The sequence below is a fragment of the Coregonus clupeaformis genome, chromosome 29, assembly GCF_020615455.1.
Source record: "Coregonus clupeaformis isolate EN_2021a chromosome 29, ASM2061545v1, whole genome shotgun sequence".
NCBI lineage: Eukaryota > Metazoa > Chordata > Actinopteri > Salmoniformes > Salmonidae > Coregonus > Coregonus clupeaformis.
The window spans coordinates 11,553,492-11,563,259 of NC_059220.1; positions in this window are offsets into that span (position 1 = coordinate 11,553,492).

Sequence of the window (9,768 nt, forward strand, 5' to 3'; positions counted from 1 at the left end):
ATTTGTGTTGGTGAGTGTATGTGTGATATCTTTCTGTTTGTGATGTTTTTGGCCTACAAAGAAATGAGGGGGTGTGCTGTTTGTCAGATGGAGAGAGGAAGAGATGGCGAGAGGGGGAGATGGCTAGAGGGAGGACAAAGCGTTGCTACGCTAGATGACATCTAACAGGATATCAGTTTTCACATTGACATAGCACCTGGGCTCTCTTTCTATACTCTTAGAAAAAAGGGTTCCAAAAGGGTTCTTCAGCTGTCCCCATAGGATAACCCTTTTTGGTTCCAGGTAGAATCCCTTTGGGTTCCATGTAGAACCCTATGTAAGGGTTCTACCTGGAACCAAAAGGGTTCTTCAAAGGGTTCTCCTATGGGGAGAGCCGAAGAACCCTTTTAGGTTTTAGATAGTACCTTTTTTTCGAAGTGTGTATAGTTGAATCCCTACTTGCATAACGTGTACAAGGTGATGAGGCAATATGTTAGATGTTTGTTTGCGTCCTCTATACATTTCCCCCTCGTCAATCAGGAGGTCAATGGGACTTAACCATATGGACCAAGAGGACAATGGTGGTCGCTGTACTCTACGATGTCTAACAATACATTTTGTTATTGTAGAACAGAAGGGAGCACATTTTCCTAATATAACACCCCATATGAGAGTTGGTAGCGTGAGATTGTAAGACACTCGTAGGTGTCAAGGGTGTCAGTGTCAATGATACACTGCTCAAAAAAATTAAGGGAACACTAAAATAATACATCCTAGATCTGAATGAATGAAATAATCTTATTAAATACTTTTTTCTTTACATAGTTGAATGTGCTGACAACAAAATCACACAAAAATTATCAATGGAAATCAAATGTATCAACCCATGGAGGTCTGGATTTGGAGTCACCCTCAAAATTAAAGTGGAAAACCACACTACAGGCTGATCCAACTTTGATGTAATGTCCTTAAAACAAGTCAAAATGAGGCTCAGTAGTGTGTGTGGCCTCCACGTGCCTGTATGACCTCCCTACAACGCCTGGGCATGCTCCTGATGAGGTGGCGGATGGTCTCCTGAGGGATCTCCTCCCAGACCTGGACTAAAGCATCCGCCAACTCCTGGACAGTCTGTGGTTCAACGTGGCGTTAGTGGATGGAGCGAGACATGATGTCCCAGATATGCTCAATTGGATTCAGGTCTGGGGAACGGGCGGACCAGTCCATAGCATCAATGCCTTCCTCTTGCAGGAACTGCTGACACACTCCAGCCACATGAGGTCTAGCATTGTCTTGCATTAGGAGGAACCCAGGGCCAACCGCACCAGCATACGGTCTCACAAGGGGTCTGAGGATCTCATCTCGGTACCTAATGGCAGTCAGGCTACCTCTGGTGAGCACATGGAGGGCTGTGCGGCCCCCCAAAGAAATGCCACCCCACACCATGACTGACCCACCGCCAACCCGTCATGCTGGAGGATGTTGCAGGCAGCAGAACGTTCTCCACGGCGTCTCCAGACTCTGTCACGTCTGTCACGTGCTCAGTGTGAACCTGCTTTCATCTGTGAAGAGCACAGGGCGCCAGTGGCGAATTTGCCAATCTTGGTGTTCTCTGGCAAATGCCAAACGTCCTGCACGGTGTTGGGCTGTAAGCACAACCCCCACCTGTGGACGTCGGGCCCTCATACCACCCTCATGGAGTCTGTTTCTGACCGTTTGAGCAGACACATGCACATTTGTGGCCTGCTGGAGGTCATTTTGCAGGGCTCTGGCAGTGCTCCTCCTGCTCCTCCTTGCACAAAGGCGGAGGTAGCAGTCCTGCTGCTGGGTTGTTGCCCTCCTACGGCCTCCTCCATGTCTCCTGATGTACTGGCCTGTCTCCTGGTAGCGCCTCCATGCTCTGGACACTACGCTGACAGACACAGCAAACCTTCTTGCCACAGCTCGCATTGATGTGCCATCCTGGATGAGCTGCACTACCTGAGCCACTTGTGTGGGTTGTATACTCCGTCTCATGCTACCACTAGAGTAAAAGCACCGCCAGCATTCAAAAGTGACCAAAACATCAGCCAGGAAGCATAGGAACTGAGAAGTGGTCTGTGGTCACCACCTGCAAAACCAGTCCTTTATTGGGGGTGTCTTGCTAATTGCGTATAATTAACACCTGTTGTCTATTCCATTTGCACAACAGCATGTGAAATGTATTGTCAATCAGTGTTGCTTCCTAAGTGGACAGTTTGATTTCACAGAAGTGTGATTGACTTGGAGTTACATTGTGTCGTTTAAGTGTTCCCTTTTTTTTTTTGAGCAGTGTATTTGAGATCAGGAAATGAGATGGTATTCAGAGATGGCATGCTGGTTTCAGATTGAATTGTGCTAGCCACATACACTGTTTTCACCATGTCTGTCTTTTGTTTTGTGCTTTAACAATGAAAATGCACATTATCATGCCGACAGAGAACACCAGTATAAAGAGGCAGCAGAGAGAATGTTGCAGAGAAGAGATCATGGAGGATATGAGAAGAAAGAGGGTGAGCTGTAGACCATATGAGTATCATTAGAGGGTGAGCTGTAGACCATATGAGTATCATTAGAGGGTGAGCTGTAGACCATATGAGTATCATTAGAGGGTGAGCTGTAGACCATATGAGTATCATTAGAGGGTGAGCTGTAGACCATATGAGTATCATTAGAGGGTGAGCTGTAGACCATATGAGTTTCATTAGAGGGTGAGCTGTAGACCATATGAGTATCATTAGAGGGTGAGCTGTAGACCATATGAGTATCATTAGAGGGTGAGCTGTTGACCATATGAATATTATTAGCGAGCTGTAGACCATATGAGTATCATTAGAGGGTGAGCTGTAGACCATATGAGTTTCATTAGAGGGTGAGCTGTAGACCATATGAGTATCATTAGAGGGTGAGCTGTAGACCATATGAGTATTATTAGAGGGCGAGCTGTAGACCATATGAGTATCATTAGAGGGTGAGCTGTAGACCATATGAGTATCATTAGAGGGTGAGCTGTAGACCATATGAGTATCATTAGAGGGTGAGCTGTAGACCATATGAGTATCATTAGAGGGTGAGCTGTAGACCATATGAGTATCATTAGAGGGTGAGCTGTTGACCATATGAGTATCATTAGAGGGCGAGCTGTAGACCATATGAGTATCATTAGAGGGTGAGCTGTAGACCATATGAGTATCATTAGAGGGTGAGCTGTAGACCATATGAGTATCATTAGAGGGTGAGCTGTAGACCATATGAGTATCATTAGAGGGTGAGCTGTAGACCATATGAGTTTCATTAGAGGGTGAGCTGTAGACCATATGAGTATCATTAGAGGGTGAGCTGTAGACATATGAGTATCATTAGAGGGTGATCTGTAGACTATATGAGTATCATTAGAGGGTGAGCTGTAGACCATATGAGTATTATTAGTGAGCTGTAGACCATATGAGTGTCATTAGAGGGTGAGCTGTAGACCATATGAGTATCATTAGAGGGTGAGCTGTAGACCATATGAGTATCATTAGAGGGTGAGCTGTAGACCATATGAGTATTATTAGTGAGCTATAGACCATATGAGTTTCATTAGAGGGTGAGCTGTAGACCATATGAGTTTCATTAGAGGGTGAGCTGTAGACTATATGAGTATCATTAGAGGGTGAGCTGTAGACCATATGAGTTTCATTAGAGGGTGAGCTGTAGACCATATGAGTGTGAATAGAGTGAGTGTTTTTTAACTTGGGGTTAGTTGAGTCAAACACATTACTCTTATAATTTCCCTTTCCTGTTCTCTGTTTTTCAGCACTACAGTTGTTGTGCCAGACTAAAGTTACTTCTGTAAAAGTGCCACTCTGTTAGCCCTGTTCTGCTCGACACAATGCCTCTCTGTTAGCCCTGTTCAGCTCGACACAATGACACTCTGTTAGCCCTGTTCTACTTGACAGAATGACAGTCTGTTAGCCCTGATCTGCTCGACACAATGACACTCTGTTAGCCCTGTTCTGCATGACACAATGGCACTCTGTTAGCCCTGTTCAGCTCGACACAATGACACTCTGTTAGCCCTGTTCAGCTCGACAGAATGACACACTGTTAGCCCTGTTCAGCTCGACAGAATTCCACTCAGTTAGCCCTGTTCTGCTTGACACAATGACACACTGTTAGCCCTGTTCTGCTCGACACAATGACACTGTTAGCCCTGTTCTGCTCAACAGAAAGACACTCTGTTCGCCCTGTTCTGCATGAAACAATGGCACTCTGTTAGCCCTGTTCTGCTCTTCACAATGCCACTCTGTTAGCCCTGTTCTGCGTGATACAATGCCACTCTGTTAGCCCTGTTCTGCTTGACACAATGCCACTCTGTTAGCCCTGTTCTGCTTGACACAATTACTCTCTGTTAGCCCTGTTCTGGTCATCACAATGACACTGTTAGCCCTATTCTGCTCAACAGAATGACACTCTGTTAGCCCTGTTTTGCTTGACACAATGACAATCTGTTAGCCCTGTTCTGCTCGAAACAATGACACTCTGTTAGACCGGTTCTACTTGACACAATGACACTCTGTTAGCCCTGTTCTGCTTGACACAATGACACTCTGTTAGCCCTGTTCTGCTCGACACAATCACACGGTTAGCCCTGTTCTGCTTGACAGAATGACACTCTGTTAGCCCTGTTTTGCTTGACACAATGACAATCTGTTAGCCCTGTTCTGCTCGAAACAATGACACTCTGTTAGACCGGTTCTACTTGACACAATGACACTCTGTTAGCCCTGTTCTGCTCGAAACAATGACACTCTGTTAGACCGGTTCTTTTTGATATAATGACACTCTGTTAGCCCTGTTCTGCTCGACACAATCACACGGTTAGCCCTGTTCTGCTTGACAGAATGACACTCTGTTAGCCCTGTTCTGCTTGACACAATGACACTCTGTTAGCCCTGTTCTGCTCGACACAATCACACGGTTAGCCCTGTTCTGCTTGACAGAATGACACTCTGTTAGCCCTGTTCTGCTTGACACAATGACACTCTGTTAGCCCTGTTCTGCTCGACACAATTACACACTGTTAGCCCTGTTCTGCTTGACACAATGACACTCTGTTAGCCCTGTTCTGCTTGACACAATGACACTCTGTTAGCCCTGTTCTGCTCGACACAATGACAATGTTAGCCCTCTTCTGCTCAACAGAATGACACTCTGTTAGCCCTGTTCTACTTGACACAATGACACTCTGTTAGACTGGTTCTGCTTGACTTAATTACACTCTGTTAGCCCTGTTCCGCTTGACACAATGACACTGTTAGCCCTGTTCTGCTCAACAGAATGACATTCTGTTAGCCCTGTTCTGCTCGACAGAAAGACACTCTGTTTGCCCTGTTCTGCATGACACAATGGCACTCTCTTAGCCCTGTTCTGCTCTTCACAATGCCACTCTGTTAGCCCTGTTCTGCGTGACACAATGCCTCTCTGTTAGCCCTGTTCAGCTCGACACAATTACTCTCTGTTAGCCCTGTTCTGGTCATCACAATGACACTGTTAGCCCTATTCTGCTCAACAGAATGACACTCTGTTAGCCCTATTTGCTTGACACAATGACAATCTGTTAGCCCTGTTCTGCTCGAAACAATGACACTCTGTTAGCCCTGTTCTGCTCGACACAAGACACTCTGTTAGCCCTGATCTGCACGACACAATGGCACTCTGTTAGCCCGGATCTGTTTGACACAATGCCACTCTGTTAGCCCTGTTCTACTTGACACAATGACACTCTGTTAGCCCTGTTCTGCTCAACAGAATGACACTCTGTTAGCCCTGATCTACTCGACAGATTAACACTCTGTTAGCCCTATTTCCTTGACACAATGACACTCTGTTAGCCCTGTTCTGCTCAACAGAATGACACTCTGTTAGCCCTGTTCTGCTCGACAGAAAGACACACTGTTAGCCCTGATCTGCTTGACACAATGACACTCTGTTAGCCCTGATCTGCTTGACACAATTACACTCTGTTAGCCCTGTTCTGCTTGACACAATGACACTCTGTTAGCACTGTTCTGCTTGACAGAATGACACTCTGTTAGACTGGTTCTGCTTGACACAATGACACTCTGTTAGCCCTGTTCTGCTTGACACAATGACACTCTGTTAGCCCTGTTCTGCTTGACACAATGACACTCTGTTAGCCCTGTTCTGCTTGACACAATGCCACTCTGTTAGCCCTGTTCTGCTTGACACAATGACACTCTGTTAGCCCTGTTCTGCTTGACACAATGCCACTCTGTTAGCCCTGTTCTACTTGACACAATGACACTCTGTTAGACTGGTTCTGCTTGACTTAATTACACTCTGTTAGCCCTGTTCTGCTTGACACAATGACACTATGTTAGCCCTGTTCTGCTCGACACAATGACACTGTTAGCCCTGTTCTGCTCAAGAGAATGACATTCTGTTAGCCATGTTCTGCTCGACAGAAAGACACTCTGTTTGCCCTGTTCTGCATGACACAATGGCACTCTCTTAGCCCTGTTCTGCTCTTCACAATGCCACTCTGTTAGCCCTGTTCTGCTTGACACAATGACACTCTGTTAGCCCTGTTCTGCTCTTCACAATGCCACTCTGTTAGCCCTGTTCTGCTTGACACAATGACACTCTGTTAGCCCTGTACTGCTTGACACAATGACACTCTGTTAGCCCTGTTCTGGTCTTGACACAATGACACTCTGTTAGCCCTATTCTGCTCGACAGAATGACACTCTGTTAGCCCTGTTCTGCTCGACACAATGACACTCTGTTAGCCCTGTTTTGCTCGACACAATGACACTTCTGTTAGCCCTGTTCTGCTCGACACAATGACACTCTGTTAGCCCTGTTCTGCTTGACAGAATGACACTCTGTTAGCCCTGATCTGCTCGACACAATGACACTCTGTTAGCCCTGTTCTGCTCGACACAATGACACTCTGTTAGCCCTGTTCTGCTTGACAGAATGACACTCTGTTAGCCCTGTTCTGCTTGACACAATGCCACTCTGTTAGCCCTGTTCTGCTCGACAGAATGACACTCTGTTAGACCTGTTCTGCTTGACACAATGCCACTCTGTTAGCCCTGTTCTGCTCAACAAAATGACACTCTGTTAGCCCTGTTCTGCTCGACAGAATGACACTCTGTTAGCCCTGTTCTGCTTGACACAATGACACTCTGTTAGCCCTGTTCTGCTCGACACAATGACACTGTTAGCCCTGTTCTGCTCGACAGAAAGACACACTGTTAGCCCTGATCTGCATGACACAATGGCATTCTGTTAGCCCTGATCTGCTTGACACAATTCCACTCTGTTAGCCCTGTTCTACTTGACACAATGACACTCTGTTAGACTGGTTCTGCTTGACTTAATTACACTCTGTTAGCCCTGTTCTGCTGGACACAATGACCCTCTGTTTGCCCTGTTCTGCATGACACAATGGCACTCTGTTAGCCCTGTTCTTCACAATGCCACTCTGTTAGCCCTGTTCTGCGTGACACAATGGCACTCTGTTAGCCCTGTTCTGCTTGACACAATGACATTCTGTTAGCCCTGTTCTGCTTGACACAATGCCACTCTGTTAGCCCAGTTCTACTTGACACAATGACACTTTGTTAGCCCTGTTCTGCTTGACACAATGAAACTTTGTTAGCCCTGTTCTGCTTGACACAATGACCCTCTGTTAGCCCTGTTCTGCTCGACACAATGACACTGTTAGCCCTGTTCTGCTCAACAGAACGACACTCTGTTAGCCCTGTTCTGCTCGACAGAAAGACACTCTGTTAGCCCTGTTCTGCATGACACAATGGCACTCTGTTAGCCCTGTTCTGCTTGACACAATGACACTCTGTTAGCCCTGTTCTGCTTGACACAATTCCACTCTGTTAGCCCTGTTCTACTTGACACAATGACACTCTGTTAGACTGGTTCTGCTTGACACAATGACACTCTGTTAGCCCTGTTCTACTTGACACAATGACACTCTGTTAGACTGGTTCTGCTTGACACAATGACACTCTGTTACCCCTATTCTGCTTGAAACAATGACACTCTGTTAGCCCTGTTCTGCTCGACACAATTACACTCTGTTAGCCCTGTTTTGCTTGACACAATGACCCTCTGTTAGCCCTGTTCTGCTCGACACAATTACACTCTGTTAGCCCTGTTCTGCTTGACACAATGACACTCTGTTAGCCCTGATCTGCTCGACACAATTACACTCTGTTAGCCCTGTTCTACTTGACACAATGACACTCTGTTAGACTGCTTCTGCTTGACACAATGACACTCTGTTAGCCCTGTTCTGCTTGACACAATGCCACTCTGTTAGCCCTGTTCTGCTCGACAGAATTACACTCTGTTAGCCCTGTTCTGCTTGACACAATGCCACTCTGTTAGCTCTGTTCTGCTTGACACAATGACTCTCTGTTATCCCTGTTCTGCTCGACACAATTACACTCTGTTAGCCCTGTTCTGCTTGACACAATGACACTCTGTTAGCCCTGTTCTGCTCGACACAATGACACTCTGTTAGCCCTGTTCTGCTTGACACAATGACACTCTGTTAGCCCTGTTCTGCTTGACACAATGACACTCTGTTAGCCCTGTTCTGCTCGACACAATGACACTCTGTTAGCCCTGTTCTGCTCGACACAATGACATTCTGTTAGCCCTGTTCTGCTCGACACAATGACACTCTGTTAGCCCTGTTCTGCTTGACACAATGCCACTCTGTTAGCCCTGTTCTGCTTGACACAATGACACTCTGTTAGCCCTGTTCTGCTCGACACAATGAAACTGTTAGCCCCGTTCTGCTTGACACAATGCCACTCTGTTAGCCCTGTTCTGCTTGACACAATGACATTCTGATAGCGCTGTTCTGCTCGACACAATTACAACTTTGTTAGCCCCATTCTGCTCGACACAATGACAGTCTGGTAGCCCTGTTCTGCTCGATAGAATGACACTCTGTTAGCCCTGTTGTGCTTGACACAATGCCACTCTGTTAGCCCTGTTCTGCTTGACACAATGACACTCTGTTAGCCCTGTTCTGCTTGACACAATGCCACTCTGTTAGCCCTGTTCTGCTTGACACAATGACACTCTGTTAGCCCTGTTCTACTTGACACAATGATAATCTGTTAGCTCTGTCCTGCTTGACACAATGACACTCTGTTAGCCCGGTTCTGCTCGACACAATCACACTGTTAGCCCTGTTCTGCTCGACAGAATGACACTCTGTTAACCCTGTTCTGCTTGTCACAATGCCACTCTGTTAGCCCTGTTCTGCTTGACACAATGACACTCTGTTAGCCCTGTTCTGCTCTGACACAATTACACTCTGTTAGCCCTGTTCTGCTTGACACAATGACACTCTGTTAGCCCGGTTCTTTTGACACAATGACACTCTGTTAGCCCTGTTCTGCTCGACACAATGACACTCTGTTAGCCCTGTTCTGCTTGACAGAATGACACTCTGTTAGCCCTGTTCTGCTCGACACAATCACACGGTTAGCCCTGTTCTGCTTGACAGAATGACACTCTGTTAGCCTTGTTCTGCTTGACACAATGCCACTCTGTTAGCCCTGTTCTGCTCGACACAATCACACGGTTAGCCCTGTTCTGCTTGACAGAATGACACTCTGTTAACCCTGTTCTGCTTGACACAATGACACTCTGTTAGCCCTGTTCTGCTCGACACAATTACACTCTGTTAGCCCTGTTCTGCTTGACACAATGACACTCTGTTAGCCC